The sequence below is a fragment of the Scyliorhinus canicula genome, chromosome 11 (genome assembly GCF_902713615.1).
Source record: "Scyliorhinus canicula chromosome 11, sScyCan1.1, whole genome shotgun sequence".
Classification (NCBI taxonomy): Eukaryota; Metazoa; Chordata; class Chondrichthyes; order Carcharhiniformes; family Scyliorhinidae; genus Scyliorhinus; species Scyliorhinus canicula.
In genome coordinates this window covers 161,802,095-161,830,004 of record NC_052156.1, presented here as the reverse complement: position 1 = coordinate 161,830,004, position 27,910 = coordinate 161,802,095, and the positions used below count along the sequence as shown (strand labels likewise).

At 45.4% G+C, this 27,910-nt stretch overlaps 1 protein-coding gene and 1 long non-coding RNA gene across 5 annotated transcripts in view; one reads left to right on the top strand and one right to left on the bottom strand.

The window, feature by feature from the left end:
• Window positions 1-6,678, bottom strand: part of sfmbt2 (Scm like with four mbt domains 2) — a 192,212-nt gene extending 185,534 nt beyond the window's left edge. Inside the window, exon 1 of one of the 4 annotated variants that reach the window (XM_038811888.1) lies at window positions 6,537-6,678. The gene's annotated coding sequence lies outside the window, so the exon portion shown is untranslated. Of the gene's footprint in view, window positions 1-123; window positions 1,237-4,459; window positions 4,657-5,606; window positions 6,366-6,536 lie in introns of those variants that run through there. The other 3 variants (XM_038811889.1, XM_038811890.1, XM_038811891.1) reach the window with 3 other exon arrangements.
• Window positions 5,955-10,333, top strand: LOC119973562. The gene is made up of 2 exons (XR_005462349.1): window positions 5,955-6,027; window positions 9,987-10,333. It is a non-coding gene; the product is annotated as an uncharacterized LOC119973562 (long non-coding RNA).
• The last annotated feature ends 17,577 nt before the right edge of the window (window positions 10,334-27,910 follow it).

Here is a 27,910-nt window from a genome sequence, read left to right as displayed (position 1 = left end):
AAAAAGGCTACAGTACTCCAAGACTCCAAACTCCTAACTTAAAGTAAAGCCCCACACTCAGCCCCAGGGTTCACGTGCACCGTCCCAATTAACCCTATGGGTCACGACCCTTTGAGAGCTCACCTCAAGGGGAACACCAGCACATTCCTCCCCCTTTGAACTACTTGAGAATATTATATAAATGGATCTCAGCACAGTCCCTTAAAAAGGTGTCGGTCCAGGGACTTCTGATCCTTTGGCAGCATCATAATTCACTAGCGACTGCTCTCATCGTAGATGTAACTTGTTAGGTTGACTCTTGACTTGCAAAGTCGCGTCCGTGCAGATAGTTTCCTCTGTTCCCCCTGGAACATACAGGGCTCTTCGTTCATCCACAGCAATATCATTGCCAGGCATTCTAGGTGGGGAACCCACTGGTCCAGTGTGCCATGCTCTCCTTCTCAAACAGTCCAGGTGTTTCTTCAACCTTTTCCCTTGGACATCTATCTCATACAACACTGGGCCAAATGGTCTCTTGCCTTTAGGGGTCAGCTGTGGCGCAGTTGGTAACTCTCCGAACAGAGACATAAGACGGTGAGGCCATAACCCCACTCCAGAACTCAAGCACAAAATTCAAGGCTGACACCCCAATGCAGCACCAAGGGAGGGCGACACTCTCAGAGGTACTGCCTTTGAGACGAAACGTCAAACGGAGAGATTTCTGTCCTCTCAGGCGGTCGCCAAGATCCCATGGCACTATTTCAAGAGAGCAGGTGAATTATCCCTGGTGCCCTGGACATGTTTACCCAACGTTGCGGATGTAACTGGTGGTCGTTGCGTTGCTCTTTGCGGGAGCTTGCTGTCTGCAAACCGGCTGTGTTTCCTACACAGTATAGGAGCAGTGCCTGCACTTCAAACCGACTTGACTGGATCTAAAGAATTTGGGGGCGCTGTCCATAAAAACACAGCAGCAGGATCGGGCCACTCGGCCCATCGAGTCTGCTCCACCATTCAATCATGGCTGCCTTCCCCCCATAACCCCTGACCCTCTTGTGCTTGGAAGAGGCACCGGAGGAACCCAAGTCTTTTTCAAGTTAGGACAGTGGATCCCAGATCCTTATGAATAAACAAGACCCCACCCCTCCCCCAGGGGAATGCATAACACCGAGTCCAGCCGGCCTCCTGAGTGAAGGTATCTGAGGTGAGGCCTGCAGAGGAGGCCCACTCACCCAGGGGAGTGTGAGTGGATGGGGGGGGGGGGGGTGAGGAGCTCCCCAGCGCTCACAGCCTCCCCCCTCCCCACCACCCTGGACGCCGTCCCGGCTCCGAGTGACCAACCGTCAACGCGGCCTCGAGACCCCACTGCCACGTGCCCGCCACAGTCGCGCGGCGCGCATGCTGAGCCCCGCCCCCCTTCATCCCGCCCAGCGTTGATTGGCCGCCCCCGCACTCATTCATAAAATTGCTGCCCCAGCGCCGGCGCCCCGGGGATGGCAGCACTGCGGGCGGCCCTGCAGCCTTCCTGCCAGCAACATTCACCCCATTTACCGCCACGTAAGGCGCCTGTTGCATCTCCAAAACACCCCGAAAGTTAATTTGCAATCTGGCTCTCTGCATGGTTGGATTTGCTGTGATGGGATATCATTAAAGGGCCCTTGTCCATGCTGGTGTTGTGAGCAGATTCCACTCATTGCAATGCATGTATCATTTATGCAAATATGGCACTGGCCGTTTTGCTTTGTAAATAACGCAGATACAATAGCTGATTGATGATCAAATAATTTCTCCTATGTGCCCATCACAGTGGATTCCCAAGATTGATCTCGTAGATACATTGGACACTTGCTGGATTACTGTGGCGTTTTAATGTTAAACGACCACGTTGGCCACACCTCCCCTTCCTTCTGTGGGTGTGTCCCGATTGTAATTATCATTCGAGTCCTCCGGTGACACAAGGGGGTGCAACACTTCTCAAGCAGCGTGTTCACCAAACGTGCCACCAGCATTTAGTCCTGCACCCAGCATCAAAGCAAAATTCAGACTATACAAGCCATTGGGAGACATACATACGAAGATGTTGCCCCCCTCAGGTACAGCAAACAACATGACATAATGTACTGCTGCGCAGACTTCCTAGAGTTTTGTCTTCAACTTTTCAGCAGTTAGTGATGGTTACTCCAGACAACAAAAGGTTCAATCAAGCATCAATTCGCTGTGCTCAGCAACGCACACAAACGTTACATCACCATCGGATTTCCCTTCAAACACACATTTACTTCTAACGGGACGTTGCATTTTAAAAACAGCAGCAACACCCATTGCAACCATCAATTTTAACTCTTCTATTTATACCTGCAGAACGCTCACCATATTAGTCGTGCGGGTGATTAAGGAGAGAGACCCTTGGGCGATGTTCTGCAATATGCAGTATCTGGCCACACAGAGGTCTCAATAATAAGGCAACTTTTACTCAAGCAGCTGATCATGTTAGAATTTTTAAGAACAACTAGCTTCACTGGTCATGTTTAATCTTTAATTCTACTTCTTACAAAGTAAGTGGGGCCGATTTAGTTCAGTGGGCTGGACAGCTGGTTTGCGGTGCAGAAAGGGGGAGGAAGCAGCCTGGGGAATGTGGCGACTTTACCTTACAAACAAAATACGACCCGGAATTCAACTGTGGTACATACTAGCACATTCGCTTCTTAGTAGAAACGAAATAGGTCTGAAATACCTTAAAGCCCCACTGGTTCTCCTATTTGGTGATTCAAAGCGAGTTGTTTAAGAGAAGAAAAAGCAGAGCCACGTGGGAATATCAGGTACTCCCACACTACCCATAGTCACATTGCAATACATACCAAAGAAAGTCCACAGATAAAACACCCCCTTGTAAGTTAACATTTCTTCCTTACTGCTCAACTACCCGTTTTCCTTCGTGGGCCACTGACTTCCCACTATTCACAAGTCTATCACAACAAATACGAATTTGAAAAAGTCACATATCCGTGTGTTTATCATTTTGTTATGCATCGAATCAATGTCCCGAGCGTAATCCCATAGAGGGAGGGGCTGGGATTCAATGCAAGTACGTGACAGCTTCCCCGGCCTGATGTGCAAGATAGCAATATCCATCCATTATACTTTGGACTCTAAAGATCTGGTGGTTCTTTAATCCTTACAGCAGAGCGCCACCGCTATTAACTCCCTACCAATTTTCAAATTAAAAATGTGTTCTTGATGGACTCTCCGGGATAGAACAATGCAAGAAACAAAGCTATAAATAAGCGAGCGGTCCTTTGGGTTTATAGGCCTCAAAAAGGGTAAATGGTTTTATAATAATATCAAAATCAGGATCTTAGATCTGCTACTATTCAGTTTAAAGTTCATGTAATTCTGTCTCCTGCTTCATGGTCACCCCGTACTATCATCGATAAAGCAGCTGATCCACCAAGAGCAGCCCACACAATGGTGTTCGGCTAATCAATGACCAAAACTTTTGAGTTTATCATGGATCACTATTTTGGACAGTTCGGGGCAAACCACTTTACGCAGCATTCTAAAGATTTACATTAAAATACCCACTTCCAACAAAAAAAAACCCAAACATTATGTTAAATACAGTGTGACGCTAACTTTTTAATTATAAGCTCGGCTTTCTGCAAGTACCAAGCGATGCTGCCACTTTATAAATGTTCAGGAACCATTATATATCTGTCGAAATTGCTAACTAACTCTTAAAAATCACAGGAACGTCAGCAGCAGGGGCTCAAAGTAATGAACCTGAGGTGCTACGTCTGTATTTGTATTAAACATTTTCTTAATATTATCACATGCATTCTAGCGAAAGATTGTAGGATCTGAGATAAATACACGGGGCCTTCCAGAATAGCAGTTCTCAGCAAATTTAACAACTATTGGTTGTCAATCTGCGCCTTGTTTCGGGAACCCGGAAATGATGTGTGACAAGACAATATTTTAACAGGATAACCAGTAACTTTCCTAAACATTGATCAGGCGGAACAATGCCTTCCACTTTCACTCTCTGCAATTTAATCTCATGCTCTCACTGCTGGAGGAAGGTTGCAGGATCAGCTGGTCTGTGCAGACAGGTGCTGCGTCTGACAACCTGTTCGCTTGCCAGGTTGCCCCGAGTCCTGGTACAAACGCTTTGCGTCCCAAAAAGATGGGGGGGGGGGGGGGGGTAAATACAACACAATAATGCACAATTTCGAACACAGTTGGATATTGCCCAAAACAACGCAAATCACACGCCGATGGCGGGAGGTACAACAGTCACTTCGAACGAGGAAACATTATCGATCAGTCATCCCAATGGCACCCACCAATACAAAGAAAAAAAATCAACTGCTCCGTATGTCCCCCAAAGTACCGTTTCCATCCAGTTCACTTTGGTGGGACGCGGGCATTAGGACCCGGTGGAAGAATGGAGGTACTGACACGAGCTACACATTCCCCAGCTTACCATGTCCATATGGCGCCAAACAGTGATCATTTGCCGCTGGAGAGAGAGAGAGCGAACCTCTTTCTGTATTGGGGACAAGGGTTACATCTTGATTTACAATTACAGCCCTGGAGCCAAGATTAAGAACAATTGCTTTAAACACACACACCCGCACGCACACAACACACAGCGACGTGCAAACGCCTCCAAATCCACCAGTGTGTCTGATTAGCAGAAGTAGAGTTTTGCCATGCGCGCTTGACAAGAATATCGGCATATTGATTTCTTCCGCAAAGCTAAAGATGGACCGCACCGTAGCTTATTTGCATCAAACAAATCCAGTCCCGGGGGGGGGGGGGGGGGGGGGGGAGCTCTGGCTGTTAACTCCAGCCTAGTCGGAAACAAGAGTACATGTGCAACACACAATTCGGATCTCAAAACGATATCGCGCATTATTACGTCTAAGGCATTGTGTCTTTAAACCCCCCGCTGCTATTCCTCAAAGTCAGCATTATTTACTGGCGTATTTGTTGCAACCGGCTCAAAAAACAGCACCGAAAGATGGTCCATGTCATTTCACAGCACTCCACTACAACGCGGTCAAATACCTCTGAGCAAAACAGCTTCCCACCTGACACGAGCGATAAAGCAATTTAACAAGCTGCCTCTCTAATGTACAGGAGCGAGAGGAAAAAAATTAAAATCAGGAAGTATCCCCCCCCCCCCCCCCCCCCAACTCAGTCTGAAACTCCACTACAGTATCCTCCCTCCCACAGCACACACTTGCCCCAAAGTAAATGTTAAACCGAAAGTCCACACACCGCCTCTTTACAAACCCGTTTTCTCTCCCTCCACCCCCAGAACCCCTACGGTCGCATATTGTGCACAGACAGTTCCATTATGAGATGCAATCTAGAACGCCAACAAGTGGTTTCGAGGGAAAATAAAGCGCAATTAGTAATGCAACACACGATGCACCTAATTTGCATCGCAATTTTTTAGCTATGCATCATCATTGATCCTCGCCGACAATAGATTTAGTGGATTTTTGGGGGGGGGGGGTGGCGGGGGACAAATGATGGCAAGGCCAGTTATTTTTCAACATTATTCGTTCTGATTTCATCACCGATTGATGTTGGGCAACGGGCCCTCGGCCACAGCGACGTACCTTGGTGTTTTGCCAGCTTAGTTCTTTCGTCAGAAAGTCTTCGGGGGGAAAAAACTTTGCCGGGGTAGCGACGCCTTAATTTACCGTTTCATTGACTAGAGGAGCTCCCGCTGCACCCAAACACGCTGGAGGAAAGTCGGGCAGGGGAGCGGTTTGGTTTTTTCCCGTGCAAAAAGCCTCGGCGCTTCACTTTGCAAAAATAAAACCCACCTTCCCCGCCATATTGAAATTGGCAAGGTTGTCCAATATTTATACAGGCAGTTACGTAACTTGCCCGGGGGGGGGAGGCGATAGAGGGAAAAAAACGCTGCCAAATCTACCGAGCGGGTTAATTTAGCAGGAAATTAACACACACAAAAAGACAGGCTAGTGAAATAGCCAAGGAGGTGCTCACGTTAAGAGCAAAGCCAGCGCCGCAAAGGTAGGTCAGTTTAGTAAAATCGAAAGGAGGTCACGAGCAATGACAGGATATCAGCTTTTCTCTTCGGGCAGGGGGGAAATTAAAAGAAAATACACACGGCAGGTTTACAAAATAAAGGAATGGGCGTAACAAGTAAAGTCTGACGGCGTTTAGAATAATCGGTGCCTAAAACCCTGGAGATGGTCTCGGGGATACACACACACATAGATACATTTTCCCGCGTGCTGAGCAAAAGTAGCAAAAAAAAAGATACTCCGAGCAAATTGATACAGCGAGAGAGAGAGGGATACAGACGCGCAGACACAGGCAAACACTTTGCACAACTTGCTCCCAACGTCATTTTTTTTCTCTCTCTCTCTCTCTTTCCCCCCCACTAAAGCCAAAAACAAGCTTCGGATCATCAGCGAGAAAAAGATTCCGCAGCCCGGCAGCGGGCCAGAGAACGACGGCCCCGGGCAGCCCGGGCGCCCGGCTGCCCAAAGGAGATGAAGGGCAGAGCGCCAACTCACCGGCAGCAAGTTTTTTTGGCCGGAGTAAGAAGCCTCCCCCCTACCCCTCCTCTCGGTGCTCAGTTTCAGCAGGCGATTTCTTTTCTCAGCCTCATTCCAATATGGCATCCTCCCGGCGCGCATGCGTTACCAATTATTTTCCTGCCAACTCCTTATGACCTTTACAGCAGTTGCAAAATTCACCCCCTTCCCTCCCTCCCTCCCCTTCCCTTCTTTCCTTCTCTCCTCCTCTCTGGAAGACTGATACTGAGCCAATTACAAATCAATTCTTTGGGATGCACGTCCAACTTTTTTATTTTCTCTCACCCCCCCCCCCCCCCCCCCCCCTCACCTCTTGTCTCGAAGAGCGAACACAATCACCAAAAAAACCTTGCCAAATCTTTTGATTGACATCATTACCCGAAACCCCCTTGTGATCACATCAATTTCAAATCATTTCGATCCGGCCGCTTGTGAAACTGACACGTTTTCTTGATGTTTTTTTTTCTTTCAAAAGCGCCCCCCCCCCCCCCCCGAAACACACACACAAAAAAACAAAGTTGGAGAGAGAGCAACTATACAAAATTTCCAACTATTCCCTGCCGAGGGAGCAACCCCCACTCTCCCCCCTTCTCCAAAACCCTATAATGCAGATCGCGCTGTTTCAACTCGTCCATTGCGAAACTGATACATTCTAGGAAACTTGAAACTCGTTTTTTTTTTCAGTGAGGAGAAAACCCCGCATCGTGGGCCGATGCGAAATTTGCATTTCATTTTTCCTTTCGCTGATGGTCATTGCTGAGGGTTTATGTGTGCATATATCTATTTAAAATGCGTGTGCTCCGCCTGTTCTCCCCCTCCCTTCCCCCTGTACATGAACGGTTGTATTTCACGCTGCAATGTCTGTGGTGATGCCTCCACTTCTTCAAAGCCGATCCACACAATGAATTTGGGTGCTGGAAATGGCGTTTCTTTGTGGTATGGGTTTTTTTTTTTTGCGATGCTGCGCACTATAATATGAGCGACACGACCGCAAGCAGTCAGCAAGCAGACAGTTTAAAGCTTCGCCCGTGAAGATTAAAAATGCTGACGATCACAATCTCGTCAACAGCGCCCAGTCTCCCCTCCCCGCCGCCGACACCCCAGCCCCAACATTCCGCACCAACGAAACTGTTATTAGTTTTGAGTACAGATGGATCTCTGGCACTTTTATGTGTGTGTGTTTTTCTCCACCGCCACTTCCTTAAATGTCAAAGTGCGGGTGTGGAACTTTGGCGATACACCTGTGAATAAATAGCTTATCCATCTATCTCCAATGTACATCCTACATTGAGAAGATGTGCTTCATTGGCAACATCAGGCAAAGCACACGCTAAAAACATTAGGGGGGAAGACAATCTGTGCGCGTGTCAGTTTCCTTGCAAATTTCATTTCAAGTCAGTATCTACCGCGGGGAACTTACAATGTCCTGTAATTTGCACTTGTTTTGTCACTGAATTGGCAAGACTCACAGTAAATATTACATCTGAGTCAGAGATGAATCAACGTCAAAGAACCCCCACCCACATGACAGGTCCTTCTCTCCTCCCTTGGAAATTTTCAGATTGTCCATGTCCTCTGCCATCGAAAAAAAAACATCATTGGGATGATCAAACCGCGGGCAAACAGATAATAACCCCCAGAAATGTCTCCAAACCCCGGCGGGCAAAGAAAACCCTGGAAGCGTCTAAATATTCTTCCCTGTCCAACTCCCAACTGTTTGCTGGGGACCCCAGCCATAGTTATCAAAGGGGATATTTAGTCCAACTTTTCAGTAATACGATTGTCAAAAGCAGAATGGGGGCAAATGTTTGTGTTTTGAACGTAATCTTCTCCCCCACTTGTGTGTGTCTGCTAATTCACTGGGCAACGTCTTCCCAGGGGATGGTTCCAACATCCGCATAGCATTCTTGAAGGTGAGAGATTCCGTCTTCTCTTCAAGTTGCCCTGGCCGCTGCCGTCGTCAGCCTACTTCAAACTGCAGTCGACCGGCACGACCCTTCCCAGACATCTCCCTGTAACCATCACTACAAATGGGCACACCACAAGAACGGAGAATTTCCAATCGCCATTTTTCTGGCAGGCATATTAAAAGGACGCTCTACCTTTCAAATCCCGCCCTTACCCTAACAGAATGAAAACGCATGGTTTAAACGGAGGAACAAACTTCGAAGTTTGTTACGTGAGATTCAATGGCACGTATATAATCTTCAATGTACCTCTAACAATTGCAATCTCTCACTGGCCAAAATGTCAGGACATCCTCCAGCACATCGCATTTCTATACAGCACTGATTATAATTGTAATGTTTAATCCCTCTCTCTCTCCCGCAACACATGTGTACAATTTCCAAAGCGCCATGTGAAAGCGACAATTTAAATCAAAGTAACTTATTGATCGGGACTTCTACTGGTCAATACTCAGACCTTCAAACCCTCAGGAGTCCAGTTCGCCTGGAATAAAAAATAAAGCCTGCGGGGAGATGAACAGTGCAAAGCGGCGGCGAAAGTGAACAGAAGCACCTCATCAGAAAACCCTGAAATTGTGTCTCTGAGTGTATAGGCAGCGAGTTTGAGGGGTTTGAGGGAGGTTCTTTTGCAATCCAAAACAGTTGGAATGAAAAAAACACAGTTCGCCAGCCGAGAATGACACTGAATTAGAGGGGAAAAAAAACAATTTCTATTTTAAACGCAGGGCAATTAATTAATGGAACAAACCTACTTCTTTCCGACGCGTGCCTTTTCTCTTTTGCAAAGTTTCCTCTGGTTTGGATACCCGACCTAGAAAACATTTGTGGTTCCTAGCTTAGTCGCTACTGCCATCTGCTGCCTGAGAGGTGCTGCTCTGAGATTCAACTGGGGAGGGGGCAGGGGCCAATCCAGCAATCAAATAATGGGGGCTCTCATTAACGCTATGTTCCTCAAACCAAGTTGTGACTTGCAGTTACTTGTTTAAACATTGAGAACGGAGGACGTTTAAATCACTCTTGGTTATTACACGCAACCTTCCTAAAACGGGTTTACTGGAACTCCCAGGAGGGGGAAACTTTTTATTTCGGTTTTAAAAAATGTAAACTTTATGAACGCAGCACGTCAATTGAAGAGTTAATGGCTCTCCTACACGCTTAGCAACAGCAGCGTCCCCAAAGGCAGGTTTAAAATGTACGTGTTACGCCCTTCATTTAACTTAAGATCTGCCAACGCAGTAAAGTTACGCTTCCATGGGAGCGATCAGAATAACTTTACTGAGTCGAGAATATCAGAACTGCGGGTTAATCAGGATACCCTTCCATCGCCTCGAAAGGTCCAGAGCTACAATGACCGTATTGCATCCAAGTGATCCTTACTAATCTGCAAATAATTTCTGACTTTCCTTGGGATTCCCCCAAGGCTTGCGTGAAGTTTTGCATTGATTCTCACGCAAATTTTCAGACGATGCAACAGCCCAGGCGTAATGGAGAATCATCTGAAACTTGTCTAACCTTGAGTGATCGACACAGAGAGACAGACAACTGTCTGCAACTCACTGCAACTGGTAACCTATGACACGCAACAACATTTATGTGGAGCCAACTCGATGGTGCCTGTAAGATTTGTGCAGTCCATAAGCAAAATACTAGTAATAATCACAAGGACTTCTTCCAACACTTATACAAAGTCCACGTCCAAAAGGCCTGGAGTGTGAATGAACACTACTGTATTATTATATTTGTCTTATATTTAGTTGTAGCTGCAGATTTATTTTCTATCTCAATAAAACCAATTATTTATTAATCACATTTTGTAATAGAGATAATGGCAGGAATTAAAGTCGATGAAAATTATAGTTTTCACCGAGTCCTAAGTGAATCTTTTTTTCAAAATCCCTCATTGTTATTTTGATGTTTTGGTGAGTCTTGACATAAAGGAAAATAACGTGAATTTTATTTCCTGAATATCTACTTCTGGTGTATGTTTATTCTTTTGGTTGCAATATTCTTCTGACAGAAATGGCAATTATATTGCATGGAAAAGTTCTAAATTTAACGGGCATTTCAACCCACTATTCAAATACCTGAGTTAGGAATCAAAGTGATTACTGTCCCCATTTGCACAGCATATCAGGGCCAAGACATGTTTCCTCTTTAAATTGCTCATTCCTCCTGTCCAAATTTATATTTTTCAAGGCTTCCACACAAGAATTCCTACAATGTTTTTGTTGCCTTAATCTGTACAACTTTAATTAAAGTAGATTTTCACACAAGTTCAACATGACCAGTGCAGTGCCTTCCAAGTTAAATGGAGCAGTACCTCTAACTCTTTGAAGTTTGGAGAATCAAGAAACGTTATCATAATAGCAGAGACTGAGATGACTGCCAGCCTAACTCCAAGGCTGCCATCATTCTGGCTTACCTGCCACGGTTGGGAGTGAAGCTTGGGGGGGAAACAAAAACATGGACAAACGAATGTACTAATCTAAAAGAGCCCTTTCAACTCAGTGATCCCACCCCTTCCAATAAATTGTGTATTATTGATACTCTCATAGACTATGCCCCACTGATTTAATCTCCTGAGCGAGACATATATTAACATCTCAGAAGATAAAGCTCTCCCTGAAGTAACAGTCAATCACCCTCAATGTTAATGAACTCCAGAATATCAATGCATGGATACATTTACGTTGGAACTTTAACATTGGTGTGAAATTTCAGCTATTTGCTGACATGACACTAATATTGCGTAAATACGGAACCTGACAGCAGCATGAAGCAAACTGAGGCTCTCTAAAATCTAAACCAGGTGTAAAGAGTGCAGTCCATGAGTGCCCACAAGCACATAGATCTCTCTCTGGGCAGCAAACTTGAGGTTTCAACGAGGCAGAGGCTAGCCAGTGTAAACAGGATGCTGGCTGGTCAAAACTACAAGAAGAGTTAACAATCTTAGGCAGGAAAATGCAGCCTATGTGCACCCTAACTTGACAGAATGCACGATTCAATTCTGGCATGTTGCATTCCAGAAGAATAAAGAAAACTTGCATTCACATCTTTCGATTCAAGATGCATAGAATCATTGGGCAGATTTCATCTGACCTTTTCCTATTTTTGAGCCATTATTTTGCATTTGTATGACCCTTCAGCACCAACATATAACCAATAGGAACATTTTCCTTTCACTTCACTTGATTAGACACCTTTCATTAAATCTGGTTGATTTATTTCATTTTGTATTGCTTCATAAAGTTAGGTTGGCAGGTGTCACTCCTTTAAGGGGAAAAAATGATGTTACGTTAGTGCAGTTAAAGTTGTGCTGCTGCTGCAGGTTTTCTGTTCTAAATAGAACTATGCCTTTTCACTGTCTTTTTAAAACTAGTTTGGTTGGGTTCCCATCCCTGCAAATTAAATAGCTTCATACCTTTAAGTGAAGCGCAATACTACAATTACACTGGCTTACCTAACAGAGCTATGGTGTCGTGGATCCTTATTGCACAGAATCACTGGACATCAAATCCATGCCTGCTCTTTGTAGAATAATCTAATCCACCCTCATTCCCTCACTCTATCCCCTTAGCCCTGCAGCTTCATTTGTTGGGCTCAATCCAAACCAACACACCTATCAGGCTTTCTCAAATAAACTTGGTTAATCGTGGATCCATTTGTTGTCTAACCTGTTTTATGTTTTCTTTACCAATATTTATTACTTTGAATTTACCTGCATTGAAATTAATTCACACTCTCTAACTCGCCCATTAATTTGTTCAGATCCTCTACAATTGACACACGGGATATAAATTTGCCTTCATTTAATCTTGGTAGCCAGGAAGTACACAACAGCATTCTCTGCTTTGTACTGCTGTTTTCCCAAAAATTGCAGGGAGAAATATATCCCATAGGGAGGTAACAGCAGGAAATGTTATAACTATGGAAAATACAAACAGAATGAAACCTAAAACAATAAGTTGCAATGAAAAAGTGCCTACAATACCCAAGACACTCCACAGAAGCATTCTGAACCAAATTGTGGCTTTGAGCCACATAAGTAGATATTACAGAAGATGACAAAAAGCTGGGTCAAAAAGGTTTTGAGTAGGTTTCTTGAAGAAAGGTAAGGCCACGAAGAGGTTTAAGGTGGGTACCAGAGCTTATCATCCCAGCGACTGAAGGCATGGCCACCAATGGTGAGCCAATTAAAATCTGGAATACTCTAGATGTCAGAATTAGAGGAGCGCAGATATCAGCTACTCACTTCCCCTCCAACACAGCTTCTTCCATTCATTGCCACTTGCTGTTTTCCATTTGTAGCCAACTAATTTAGTTCCACAAGCCCTAATAATTATTTTCAATGAAAGAGTTTTAATTCACTAATTTTGTAAATTTATCAGAAATATCCTGTGGATTGTGAGGTATAATCTAATGCTTCTCTTACAATCCATGTCGGCATCGCCTACTTTTTAAGTAGAGTTAGAAATTTTGCAGTGACTAAGGGAAAGCATTGCAGGAAAATATTTCATGTTATAAGACTTTTAACATAACAAACACATTAAAATCAACATTGACTAAACAATATTTAGTAGACGACTAGTACACTAAACTACAGAAAAGATAGTCCCAAAACCAAAAAAACCACACCCCATTTATACATTGGACTCTCAGCAGAGTATAATCTTGTGTTTAAATTTCCAAGCTGGTTCCAGCTTCACTAGGACCCCCTCTCCCTGCCCCACTGAAATGCCTCTTTTAAACAGTTAAGTGTGCTTCTAAACAATTAAGACCCATTGCTCAATCTTCTGGCCATAACCAAATTGTGTTCCAATAGCAAGGCACACTCTGGTGATTCTTTGACCTTTAACTTTTGACAAGCCTGGGGTGGCACGGCGTAACAGTGGTTAGCACTATGGTGCTGAGGACCCGGGTTCGATCCCGGCTCTGGATCACTGTCTGTGTGGAGTTTGTACATTCTCCATGTGTCTGCATTGGTTTCACCCCCACAATCTAAAGATGTGCAGATTAGGTGGATTGGCCACGCTAAATTGCCCCTTAATTGGAAAAAAAATAATTGGTACATTAAATTTTTTTTTAAACTTTTGACAAGCCTAAATTCTTGGAACAGTTTCTGTCTCCATAACAAGCAGATCACATGAGTTTGTCCCCATATGGAATTAGCATGAGGTCACATGGGCTTGCCTCTGGGCAGATTTCCTAGGTGGTCACATCCCTCTCTTCAAATTATTTTCGCTTACTTTAAATTAAATGCAGACAGTTTAAAACATAAAAATCTTTATAAAGTCCAACGGTCATATCACATCTAAAACCAAGCTAAATATGCTTTTTGTAGAATCTCCACAAGGGTCACTCCATGTCCTGCTGTAACATTAGTGTTAGATCAGTGGAAATTCCAGAGCCATGACACAGGCAGGCACCGATTTTGGTTCTCTGGAGATTCCACCAATGTTTTGGTGGAAAGTTGAGGAAATCCCCAAAGAATTTCGACCTTATTTTCTCGATGTTCTCTGCATCTAGGAGCTAACCTATCAAAGTTCAAGGTGGAAAGAAAAAACTGTATTTGACTAAGAGCTTCAAACATTGAGGCCTTTTTATATTGCAGCTTGGATTCTGGGAATGGATGACGTAGGTCACTGTTGAATTTACAGAGTGGGACACGTCTGCTCAGGAGCCGCAGCAAAACTGTGCTGCTTGATCCATGACACTCTACCCTACAATACCAGTGTCTTAAATTGAAATATACTGCCTGCCATCACAGTATGTTCAACACGGAGCAACTTACTTTGTTTCGTGCAGTTGCAACACTTGAATTCCAGTCATTTTTTAAAGCAAACGCTACTTAGTTTCCAAAAAAATCCCAGCAATTGGCATTCAGGGCTAGTAATAGGAGACAATATTATTCACTTGCTGTTAACAAAAAAATGAAACACTGCAACATTCGGTAATAATACTGAGGGATTGTGTTATTGACAATATAGCAAAGACATGTCAGCATTGCACAAGGTAAGATCAAGGAACAGAAGTGAACACAGCTTTCGACATGTTTTTTCATTATTGTTGTTAAATCCAGTTTATATTCATTTGTGCGTGAAACATGACATTTCGAAACATGAGTGACAGAGCACTTTTATTTAACAATGTTGAAAGGTAGAAACAAACATTCACTCATATGGGTGGAACTGAAGCATAGAAATCAGGCACAAAGTAGAACAACAACTTGTATTTATGTAGCATCTGTAATGTTGCAAAATGTCCCATAACATTCGTAGTTTGGCTGCTTCCCATCTGAAAATCAATATGTTTGAAATGTTTGTGCTGGGGGACTGTGGGATGACAAACACAATGTTTCTCTTTAAAGAAAGGCATATAGGGTTGAGCGAAAAATTATAGGGCAGTAAATCTATATCACGAAGATAAATTATGAAGCAATTGGGGAAAGATGAATGAAACAGTGCCACCCACCACAGGTCTGGTTGCATACTGAGAGACTGGTTGCATACTGAAGCACCCTTGCACAATCCTTCCCAGAAATAACAGCAGACACGTAAAGGGAATACAATGGATGCAGTTTATATGGATTATCAAATAAAGAAAATTGCTAAATAAGAGATTTATGGCAAGAATAACGCTGCCTGGAATTTAGGAAATGAGTGCACTTGAATAGAGAGGTGATTAGAAGGTAGAAAAAGAATGGTCAGGATAAAAGGAAGTTTCGCTAACTGACTGGTATTTGATAGGGGTCTGTGTTGTGCCATTCTTGATTATCATACACTTTGGAATTGAGGGAGTAATATAGACATTTATGGTTGACATCAAACTGCAGATATTGCAAATTGTGCTGAAGAATATTTTCTGCTAACAAGGTTCAGGGGCAGCAGGGTAGCATGGTGGTTAGCATAAATGCTTCACAGCTCCAGGGTCCCAGGTTCGATTCCCGGCTGGGTCACTGTCTGTGCGGAGTCTGCACGTCCTCCCACTGTGTGCGTGGGTTTCTTCCGGGTGCTCCGGTTTCCTCCCACAGTCCAAAGATGTGCGGGTTAGGTGGATTGGCCATGCTAAATTGCCCGTAGTGTCCTAATAAAAGTAAGGTTAAGGGGGGGGGGTTGTTGGGTTACGGGTATAGGGTGGATACGTGGGTTTGAGTAGGGTGATCATGGCTCGGCACAACATTGAGGGCCGAAGGGCCTGTTCTGTGCTGTACTGTTCTATGTTCTATGTAAGGTGGACAGGTATGCAGCCAATTTAATGAAAGTGTGATCCTAATGGGGAGCCTGAGGTTGGAAGCACATATTGGGGAAAATGCAGGCATGGGACCCATAGTTTTCTGCTTATTCAGCTGCTTTTTTCAGATGTGTGGCCTCCTGGGCAAGGCTCTAAGCAAAGAACACACATCTCTGAAATCAGCTACTATAAAACCTACCTTTTCTATTACTTATTTAATGTCTGTTTGTCTCATCTGCTGCTGGTATCCTGTAAAGTTTAACATTGTGCGTTTTTTACAACATATGCTTTATTTACATCAGTATATGTTAAAAAGATTTGTACATTCTTGGCTCAATGAGAAGGTGCAATCTGCCCATGCTTTCATTTTTGACAACTGATGTAAAAAAATAAATCACTTAATGGAACTACCATTTCCTGATCTCCCATCATATTCTAACCCATCTTTTTAAGAATGTTATTAAAATTATACAACAACATTCTTTGAAGACCTCTTGCTGACATTCACAATGTTTCTACCTCTTCTAATCCTCATTTTAGTTATCCTTAATTTTATTTTACTCTGATTCCAAACTCTCATGACTTCAAATTCATCTAACAGCACAGATGCACGGTCACACAGTGGTTAGCACTGTTGCGTCACTCTGCCAGAGACCTGGGTTCAATTCCTGGCTTGGGTCACTGTCTGTGTGGAGTCTGCATGTTCTCCGCCTGTCTGCGTGGGTTTCCTCCGGTTTCCTCCCACAAGTCCCGAAAGACGTGCTTGTTGGCTGAATTGGACATTCTGAATTCACCCTCATTGTATCCGAACAGACGCCGGAGTGTGTCGTCGAGGGGATTTGCACAGTAACTTCATTGCAGTGTTAATGTAAGCCTACTTGTAACGCTAATAAAGATTATTATTATTAATTGTTGGATCAATTTGCCTCTTTATGTAACAACTGTATTCTTAGGTTTTTGCTACTTTAGTCCTTTCTGACATATTAATGTATTCTCTTTCCATTTCACTTAAACAACTTTTAAGAATTCCCATTTTCTGGTTTGATTCCTATTCAATCCTCCGGACAATTCCAGAAGATCTCTTCGGATTGGAAACTGATAAATTTGTACTTCTGAAGTGATGACAAAAATAAAACTTGTTACTACAGTATTCAAATGAAATAGAACGTAAGCAATTTTAGACCAAGAAAAGGCCATTCAATCCAGCAATCTCATTCCTACCATCTATTCATAAAATAATAATAATCACTTATTGTCACAAGTAGGCTTCAATGAAGTTACTATGAAATGCCTCTAGTCGCCACATTCCGGCGCCTGTTAGGGAAGGCTGGAACGGGAATTGAACCTGCGCTGCTGGTCTTGTTCTGCATTACAAGCCAGCTGTTTTAGCCCACTGTGCTAAACCAGCCCCTAAAATAATTGTACTTATCCATCTTCTCACTATATTTTTCAATACCTTCCCTCCAGAGTTACATCAGATTGGCTCATGAAGCCAATTATACTGTCTGCCTCATTAACATTCCCTGATAACTTTTTCAACAACTCTGTTTTATTTTGGTTGTACAAATGTTATTTTTGATGGCACAGTAGTTAGCACTGCTGCCTCACTGCACTGGGCACCCGGGTTCCAATCTGGCCTTGGGTCACTGCTTGTACGTTCTCCCCGTGTCTGCGTGGGTTGCTCCGGGTGCTCCAGTTTTCTCCCACAGTCTAAAGATGTACAGCTTAGGTGGATTGGCCCTGATAAATTGGTCCGTAGTGTCCTGGGTTGTGCAAGTTAGGTTATGGGGTTATGGGGATAGGGTCGGTTGAACAGGTGAGTGGACATGAGTAGTGTGCCCTTTTGAAGGGTTGGTGCAGTCGATGGGCCGAATGGCCTCCTTCTGCACTGTCGAGATTCCATATTTAATAAACCTCCCTTCTATTTATTTCACATTTTAACTAGTGTGTCCTGGCAATTTAGCCTCTTTGGCATAGGAACTGTCACTATCGATCTCCCCATGAGGCTCGTGGAGGGCAAGCTTCCCAGGTAGGGGGCGGAGGCCCAACCAGCTGGGGCTCATTAAACAGCATAAAAGCTGGGCTGAGGAGGGACCGGCATGTTGGTTGTCCCAACGGGGACTGTGATTGTGGATAGTTACTACTGTGGGCAGCATGGTAGCACAGTGGTCAGCACTGTTGCTTCACATCGTCAAGGACCCGGGTTCGATTCCCGGCTTGGGTCACTGTCTGTGCGGAGTCGGCACGTTCTCCCCGAGTCTGCATGGGTTTCCTCCGGGTGCTCCGGTTTCCTCCCACAAGTCCTGAAAAACGTGCTGTTAGGTGAATTGAACATTCTGAATTCTCCCTCAGTGTACACGAACAGGCGCCGGAGGGTCTTTTCACAGTAACTTCATTGGAGTGTTAATGTAAGCCTACTTCATCATAGGTATCATAGAATTTACAGTGCAGAAGGAGAGCATTCGGCCCTTGGAAAGAGCACCCTGCTTAAGCCCACGCCGCCACCCCATCCCCATAACTCAGTAACCCCACCGAGCCTTTTGAACACTAAGGGAGAATTTATCATGGCCAATCCACCTAACCTGCACATCTTTGGACTTTGGAAGGAAACCGGAGCACCCGGAGGAAACCCATGCAAACACGGGGAGAATGTACAGACTTCACACAGACAGCCATCTGAGGCCGGAATTGAACTCGGGACCCTGGAGCTGTGAGGCAGCAGTGCTAACCACTGTGCCACGGTGCCTCCGATACTTGTGACACTAATAAAGATTATTATTATTGTTAAAAGTAAAATAAATCTTTTCCTTCCTACTGCTGGCTTCCTTAGTCGTTAAAGGAACATGGGAAATAGGAGCAGAAATTGGCCATTTGGCCCATCAAGCCTGCTCTGCGGTTCAAACAGATCATGGCTTATCCTCTACACGCATTTCTCTCACTATCCCCATATTCCTAGATGTCATTAGTATCCAGAAATCTATCAATTTCAGTCTTGAACATGCTCAATGATTGAGCTCCCATGGGCCTCTGGGGTAGAGAATTCCAAAGATACACCGTCCTCTGAATGAAGAAATCGCTCTGCACCTCAGTCGAAAATGACCTGCCCCTTATTCTGAGACTGTATTCCCTGATTCTAGACTCCCAACCAGGCAAAACATCCCATCTTTACCGACCCTGTAAGAACTGTGCAAGTTTCAGTGAGATCACCTCTCATTCTTCAAAGCTACGGAGGATACCTCCTCAACCTCTCCTCATAAACCAATCCCGCCATCCCGAGATTAGTCTGGTGAACTTCCGTTGCACTCCCTCTTTGGCAAGACATCCTTCCTTAGATAAGGAGACCAAAACTGTGCACAATACCTTATATGAACGTTGTCCACTTTAAACTGAATCTTCAAACCTTGGAATACCCTTTTTTAAAAACAACTGCCCAATTTCCTGAACGTTTCCTCATGATTTAATTCCAGAATAATTTTTATCGATGCAGGAAATACACAGACTGCATCTGACAGTTTTACTTTTTGTTTCCCACATTTATTCCCATAGCAAGTTTTTTTTCTTGGACCAGATCACTAGCCTGTCGCCAGAGGCCAAAAGTTTGAGGGGCACCACTCTGCATCAAGTATGGCTGACCAGCAGTCCCTCCTGCTCTTACCATCCTGCCGTCGGTACGTTGGAATGATTTTGCAGGTTAATTGTCAACCTGTTTGGCCATGTTATGAACCACCTTCCTTGGCCATCAAGCTCCTGGGTGGGACTTGAACACAGGGCTTCTGGCTCAGAGACCAGGATGCTACCCACTGCGTCATAAGACCTCCCATAATCTGACTTGGTTAGAGGACTGCCGGTTCAGAATGGGCTACGCTTGCGAGGTACTCAACCTGTTAAGATGAAACTTGCCACTAAGAAAACTTAACAAGCTCGGTTTTTACCTCAGCTTTGTTGACAAAAAATATTTAAGAAATTCCACGTAAGTCACATTGTTAAATTCCATTCAAATCCTGCAATCAGTGCAGTTAATTATCTCTGTCAATCAGGAATTTAAATCAATGTGATCAGGACTGATTTCAATTTAATGTCAGGTTGTTGGCTGAACCATCCTGCTATATGTCTCCCACTGCCTTAGGAAGGCAGACAGCATTATCAGAGACCCCTCCCACCCAGGCTTTGCCTTATTCCAGACCCTTCCATCAGGCAGAAGATGCAGAAGTATGAAGACACGCACAGCTAGATATAGGAACAGCTTCTTCCCCACAGCTACTAGACTTGGCAATGACTCAGACTGATCCGTTCCCTGTAAGAACACTATCCACGACGCCCTATGCTGCTCTTGCTCATGTATTTGCTTTGTTTGACCTCTTGTTCCGCACTGTAACCAATCACTGTTTGTCGTTGTACCATTTGTCAATGTTCTCTGTCGATTATTCTTTTTTGGTCAACTATGTACATACTGTGTTCGTTCCCTTGGCCGCAGAAAAATACTTTTCACTGTACTTCAGTACGTGTGGCAATACATCAAATCAAAATCAAATCTATCTGCCTTGGTTCTGTAACACTTCATATGTCTTGTCTAACAAAAATCTATCAATCTGTTTTAAAATTTTCAATTGGCCCCTGGCCTCAACAGCTTTTGGGAATGAGAATTCCAGGGGCGCAATTCTCCCAAAGGGAGACAAAGCGCCGACGCCGGAGTGAAAACCGGAGTGTTTCATTCCGGCGTTGGAGGCCGCTCCTTGCCCCCTATTCTCCCACCCCTAGGGGGCCAGGAGCGGCGGCGCGTCAATTTCGCTCACCGGGCCTTGGCACCCGCGTCAAAGTGGCGCCGCCTCAATGACGTGGCCGGTGGCGCCTAAATTAACTCTCCTGCACATGCGCAGGTTGGCCGGCGCCAACCCGTGCATGTACGGTTGCCGTCCTCCCCGCGGACGCCCCGCAAGAATGGAGCATTGATCTTGCAGGGAGGCGGAGGGAAAAGAGCGCGTCTTTTAGAGATGCCGGCCCGACGATCGGTGGGCACCGATCGTGAGCCAGACCCCTCCTGAGCACCCCCCTGGTGCTCGATACTCCCTCTCCCCCCCCCCCCCCCCCCCCACAGGCCCCACACGCAGTGGTCGCGCGCTGTTCACGCCGGCAGCGACCAGGTGTGGTTGGCGCCGGCGTGAACCGGTCGGATTAGGCAGGCTGCCCGGACCATCTGGGCCGGAGAGTCGCCGCTCGAGCGTTAGAAACGGCGAGCGGCGATTCTCCAAGTGGCCTGTCGTAAAACGCGACACACCGTTTTGGGGGGGCGGGAGAATCGCGTGCGGGTGCCCCGGCGGCGTGGCGTGAATCGGCCGGCACTCCCGAGATTCTCCCACCTGGTGTGGGGGTCGGAGAATCGCGCACCAGATCTCTACTAAACTATGTGTGAGTAAGTGCTTCCTGACATCAATTCTGAAGGACCTAGCTCTAATTATATGTGCTTGTTTTGGATTCCCCCACGAAAGGAATAGGTTATCTCTGTCGATTCTATTGAGGACGTCTTGTGATGCTGTGGGTAGTGTTCATGTAGTGTCCCTGTCTTGGAGTCAGAAGCTCTGGCCTTGGACCACCTGAAGAATGAGACAAACATATTAATGGGCTGTAGTTTCCAAACTCTCGGGCTCTGTATTGGGAGGGTATCCCAAAGAAGTGCTGAGAAATCTCCCTCGGACAGTCCCAGGTACGATTTGCACAGCAATTGCTCGGGAAATGTAAACTTCAGATGGGCAATCGCCCTGAACTGGCAACCATCCTAAAATGTGATTTGAAATGAAAATCATTTATTGTCACAAGTAGGCTTCAATGAAGTTACTGTGAAAAGCCCCTAGTCACCACATTCTGGCGCCTGATTGGGGAGGCTGGTACGGGAATTGAACCGTGCTGCTGGCCTGCCTTGGTCTGCTTTAAAAACCAGCAATTTAGCCCAGTGTGCTAAACCTGCCCCTGATTTAAATCACAAACCTTGGAAGGTTCCGACTGTTACATCAATAAATACCCATAAAAACTTTAAAGAATTGAAATCATTTCAAACTTCTGGGTAACTATTGCATCGACCCACATCAGTAACCCCCATCGCTGGACTCCGTCCGCCACACTCCCGAACCCCAGGGGACATTTCCTGAAACCCCAAACAACCCACAAAAAACACCCCCAACCCAAAGGGACTACACCTCCCGATAGAAACTCCCCAACCCATGAGATTGCCCACACTGCCATGGGGAGTCTTTCTCCTCTCCGCCATGCCTAACTCACACCATGACACTCCTCCAAGGCAGGACACAACCATCCCGCACCGCCCCTCCCCCCACTGCCCCAGGGCGGACCCGACCTGACAACACAACCAAGATCCTATCTGACAACCCCCGCCATCCAAAGTCCAAAATAAACCGCCTGAAAGCGAAACCCGACCTGACCCCCTCAGCAACGTCCAATCCAACAGCCATACCCCTGCCAAAGTCCAACCCAAATCCCCTCAAAGCCCAATCCGACACAACCGCCCTACTCCCAGGCCTGTCCTGATCCCCCAGGGACTGGTCCGGCCAACCCAATCCTTACCCAACCACTCCTCCAATCTTAACCCGACCCTTTCCCCCAATCCTGACCTAAACTATGCCCCAATCCTATTCACAACTTTGCCTTTTCCTTGTCAAAGACATTTAAACCTGCTAGACATTTAAACTTACCTGGTTTCCACAGCTGGTGATGTAACCCCCTTGTGATGTGGCGTCCTTACCCATGACGCTAAAGCCCTGCCGATCTAGATACCGGGAAGACGCACAGTACCACCCAGATCCCGTCCAGCCTGAGGTGAAGTGAGATGGGACCACCTGGAATTTAAGGTATGAACCTCCACACAGAGTGACAATCCCACTATTACACACTTAGTTTCTGAGAGGTTAAATATATAATCTTCTTAAATCTTCATGGTTTGACATTTGTCTCCCATTGTGTAAAGCCAGCTGTATATGGGAATTAATCCTTGCTCTGGATAATTACCTTTTGTTCAGTATTGTTTGGTCTCCAAATTTGGCTCTGCAAATTAATTCCTTCACTGTTCCCTGAATTATACTGTTCTTTGACGAGGTGACACAGGCAGTAGATGAGTGTAGTTCTGTAGGTGATGTATATTTGGACATTGGATGTTGTATATTTGGACTTTCAAAAAGCATTTGATACAGAGCCACGTGGCAGGTTGGATAGCAACTTAGAAATGTTTGGGATTGATGGGTCCATGGCAGCATGGATTAAAAGCTGGCAAAGAAGTATAGATGGGTATTTCTCAGAGTGGAGATGAGTTGAAAGTGGTGTTCCCCAGGGCTCAGTGTTGAGATCATTGCTTTTTCTAATTTATATAAACGATGTATAGATGGCTGTTGAGGGCAAAATCTTTTAATTTGTATGTGATACTAAGCTAGGGGGAATAGTGAATTGAGAGCAACTTCAGAGGGACATTGACAAGTTGGCCAAATGGGCAGACACCTGGCAGATGAATTTCAATGCAGAGAAATGTGAGATAATGCATTTTGGGAGACAAAACATAGGGGAGCCAAACTCGGTTCAATGGTACAACTTTGAGGGGAGTACAAGAGCAGAGGGACCTCAGGGTTCAAGTGCAGAATTCTTTGACGGTGGCCAGATAAGTTTGAAACAGTTCTTAAGAAAGCTCATAGGATCCTTGGGTTTATCAATAGAGGCGTAGACTATAAAAGCAAGAAAGTGATGCTACACCTCTACAAATCATTGGCCAGAGCACATTTGGAGTACTCTGTTCAGTTCTGGGCACCTTATTTAAGGAAGGATGTTAAAGCCCTCGCAGGAGATTTTCTGGAATGATTCCAGGAATGAGGAATTTTAGATAGAAGGAAAGATTCGAGAAATTGGGTTTGTTCTGCTTAGAGCAGAGAAGATTAAAAGGTGTCATCACTGAGACGTTCAAAATCCTGAACAATTTTGACAGGGTACAGAAAGACATTCTGTCTCCACTAGTTAGTATGTCATTGACCAAGAGTTACAATTTCAAGATGGTCAGCAAGACAGCTCGGACTGAGATGAGGAGAAACGTCTTTACTCAGAGAGTTGTTGGGGTTTACAATGCGCTGCCTGGGAGTGTGGTGGAGATGGATTCCATAGGAGGTTTCAAAAGAGAGCTCGATATGTATTTCAAAGTGATGAATTTAGAGGGCTACTGAGACAGGGCTGGGGAATGCGACTAGCTAAGTAGCTCGTTCGGGAGCCGGTGCAGACATCTTCTGTGCTTCTATGATTCTATATATAAACTACCACAATCCGAAGAACAAAACTCCATTCATTTTTAATTGTGGACGACATATTCTGTTTAACTGTACAATTGCCAGTGCTGATACATTGGCTCAAAGACTGTGGGCGAAATTCTCCGCCGTCGGGATTCTCCATTTTGCCGGCACCCTGGGGGTGGGGGTTCCCGACAGCGTAGGGCTTCCTCACAATGGGAAACCCCATTGACCAGCCCGCGGCATTCCGAACCAGAAATCCGGTGCAACGGAACGGAGAAACGCACCCACGGTCTAATACAATTCAGCATACTTCAATTGCAAATTCCAGAGCTACTTCAGACAAGGGCAAATGCCCAATTAAACGCAGAAATCAAAAATCTATGTCATGACACCCTGGGCCAGCGCACGGTCGATTCCAGCCCCACAGACCCCGGAGTCCCAACACAAGTGAATTAACCAATAATTTGCATAAGGTTTGCAGACTTTCTGGCTCCTTGACTGCTCAATGAGTTATCGCCACCAGGTTTGAAAATTGAAGAAAATAACTTTATTTATAACAGGTATGAAGTTGAAATATGCAATAATTGTAATTGTAATGCAATAATGGGCAGCAAGTTTACTACTCACCCCCCCCCCCCCCCCCCATGCCACTGTTACACCCTCTGCACAAGCACACACAGGACAAACAAACATAGATGGAGGGGGAGGGGTTAAATAAGAGGGATTAGGATGAAAGGAGATGAGTTTCCTTGCTTCTGATGTTGAAGTCGGTGCAGCACCAGGATGCTTAGGAACAGCTAGTGGAGATCCTCAGGCAGGAGCATTCAGTCAGAACCCCCAGGCTGTCGGATTATGTCTGGGGAGTCACTTCAATTTTAATTTTAGTGCCCACCTCTAGTTGCCCTTGAGAAATGGTTAAAGATGATGGTAAAGAGGACACTAAATAATAACTGACAAATGAAACTCAAAAGCAGGCATAGAAAAAGAGGGGCAGCACGGTAGCACAGTGGTTAGCACAGTTGCTTCACAGCTCCAGGGTCCCAGGTTCGATTCACGGCTTGGGTCACTGTCTGTGCGGAGTCTGCATGTTCTCCCCGTGTCTGCGTGGGTTTCCTCCGGGTGCTCCGGTTTTCTCCCACAGTCCAAAGATGTGCGGGTTAGGTGGATTGGCCATGATAAAATTGCCCTTAGTGTCCAAAAAGGTTAGCTGGGGTTACTGGGTTACAGGGATTGGGTGGAGGTGTGGGCTTAAGTGGGGTGCTCTTTCCAAGGAACGTGGCAGACTCGATGGGCCGAATGGCCTCCTTCTGCACAGTAAATTCTATGATGAGGGGGAAAATTTAATATTTTGGATAAGAAGAAATTCACCAGCAGAAGATTTCAGCTTGTGTCACATTCAATTATTTCCTGGGAGTTAGTTCCTTGCTTATTTTCTTCACCTTGTCAATTTTTATGTGTTCCCAAGCCTCAATGCATTTTGTAAAATTCATTTCGGGATTAATATCTTGTAAGTACCCCATGACAAAGCTGTGCAGGGATTTTGCAAAAATTATGTGCGTATTTTGTTCTCTGAATAAAACAAATGAAATGGTGCAATTCAAATGCTTGAACTGAAGTGAAATATCATAATCTTAATCCTTGTAGTGTTTTTGTTCCTATTCTCATATTGTACAGGCTCACTGTTGATGTAACCTTATCGGAATGATTCCAGGGATAAGAGGATATAATTTGAATGAAGCTTGAAACACAAGGGCCGTATTAACTGGGGGAGAACAGGCTAACTGGGAGGTTCTAATTCAAAGTGTTCAAAGTTACGAAACAGTTGGGGAGAGAAATCATTTCCACTGGTTGTAATAATCAGATATCATTTTTGAATTACCGAGAGTGTAAAGCAGGAAATTAGAAGAATGCTTTGACAGTCAAACGGTTATTTGGACGTGAAATGCTTCACCAATCAAGGTGAAGTAAATTATACAGGGCGCGATTCTCTGGAAAGATTTCGAAGTATTGTTGCGAGTGGGAATTGCCGCGAGCTTCCCGGCGCTCAACCCAGCGAAGCCGGCAACGCTATTCAACGTTAATTGGACCACTTAACGAGGTCTCATGGACTTCTTGCCGCCAATGAAGGCTCGACAGTTCATTCTCCGGCACCGTGCTCGCCAGCCCCCCGCCAACATGGTCGCGCAGCACTTAAGCTGCAATTGCTCAGCCAACTCAGCCAGCTCGCAACAATGGCACCGAGGAGACCGGCTACAAGATTCGGGGACGCTGACTGAGGGAGGCTCATAGACGCCGCGGAGGCCAAGAGGAATGTCCTGTAACCCCAAGGGTCCTGTGTTGCCTGGGCCGAGGTGGCGGCAGCTCTGAGCACCGGGAGTGTGATCAGGAGGACTGGCCTCCAGTGCAGGAAGAAGGTCAATGACCTGCTCCAGGCAGCACAAGTGAGTAGACGCCAACACCACTCCCCCCCCCCACAACATTTCCCCGCCCCCGAGACGCGTTTGCCCCCCAGGGAGCATCCAACCCCCCCCCCCCCCCGAGGGCGTCGACACAATGGTGTGGACCATGGGGAACCGTCAAGACAGGCAGAGCTAGATGATGCAGGGAAGCCAGTGCTCGAACCAGCTGCCCCTCCGTCGCATGGTGAACCCCAGGGTCCTTTGGGCACCGACCGGGAAGAGGGCCCCGCTGAGTGGCTACCCGGACCTGCCCCGTGGAGGGAGGATGGTCAAGGCTTCGGAACCGCACCTTGAGGAGACCGATGCACCGCTCAATGATTGTCCGGGTGGTCACATGGGTCTCGTTGTACCAGGTGTCTGCTACAATCTCCGGCCTCCTTACTGGCGTCATTGGCCAGGTCCTCAGCAGATACACTTTATCCTCCAAGAGCCAACTGCCCATCCTGGGGTGCGCCCCTTAGAGGCTGGAGATGACCGATTGCCGCAGGATGTAGCTGTCGGTGGGCAGGAGGCCCATCATGGTCAGCGCAGCAGGACTGGGGACTGGGAATGGGTTTGTCGCCCGGCACCAAACCTGTTTTTGGGCTGAGGTGGGAGTTTTAGTGGGGCGGGGGGGGGGAGCAGAGGAGTGCCCCTTAATGTTTCAAAGTTAAATGGTCAACATAAAATAAAAAGCTGCTTCAATTGTTCTTAGTGTAGTTTCTCCAAATGAAGCTAGTAGTTTTCTTGCGAAGAGAAACTTTGAAGATTTGTCCAATTCGCAGAGGTTTTATCTGAACCATAAAACAGAAGTAATTCAAATAAAGATGAGCTAAATCCTGGACTTTAGGATAAGCTATTGTGACTATTTGATTTTCAAACAAAGTTCCTCAGAGTGGAACTTTAATGGTATAATGTATAAATATATTAAAAGAAAGAAAAGAAAGAAGCATGGCGACTCTCGGCGAGCTTTCCCTAACAGATCCACGTTTTACTTAACTTACAATCTTTCCTATTATGTATTTTCTTTTATTTCCTTTTCTTTTCGTGTACTTAATGATCTGTCGAGCTGCTCGCAGAAAAATACTTTTCGGTACACGTGACAATAAACAAATCCAATCCAATCCACTGCAATTAGAAAGTATGGAATTAGATGCTTTGTGAGGAATTTATTGCTACCAGTTTGATGAGAGAAGCAAACCCTCATCTCAGCACCATCGGCATTCCCTCTCTCACTCTGCTGCCTAGCTCCTACTGAAGATTTCAGACACAATTCAGCCTTTTGACACGAACTGTCCCTCTTCCATCATAGTTAATTTGGTTTTGCCATATATTTCATATCACTAATGTCAAGATAGCTATTGTGGCATGTACCCGAACAGGTGTCGGAATGTGGCGACTAGGGGCTTTTCACAGTAACGTCATTGAAGCCTACTTGTGACAAT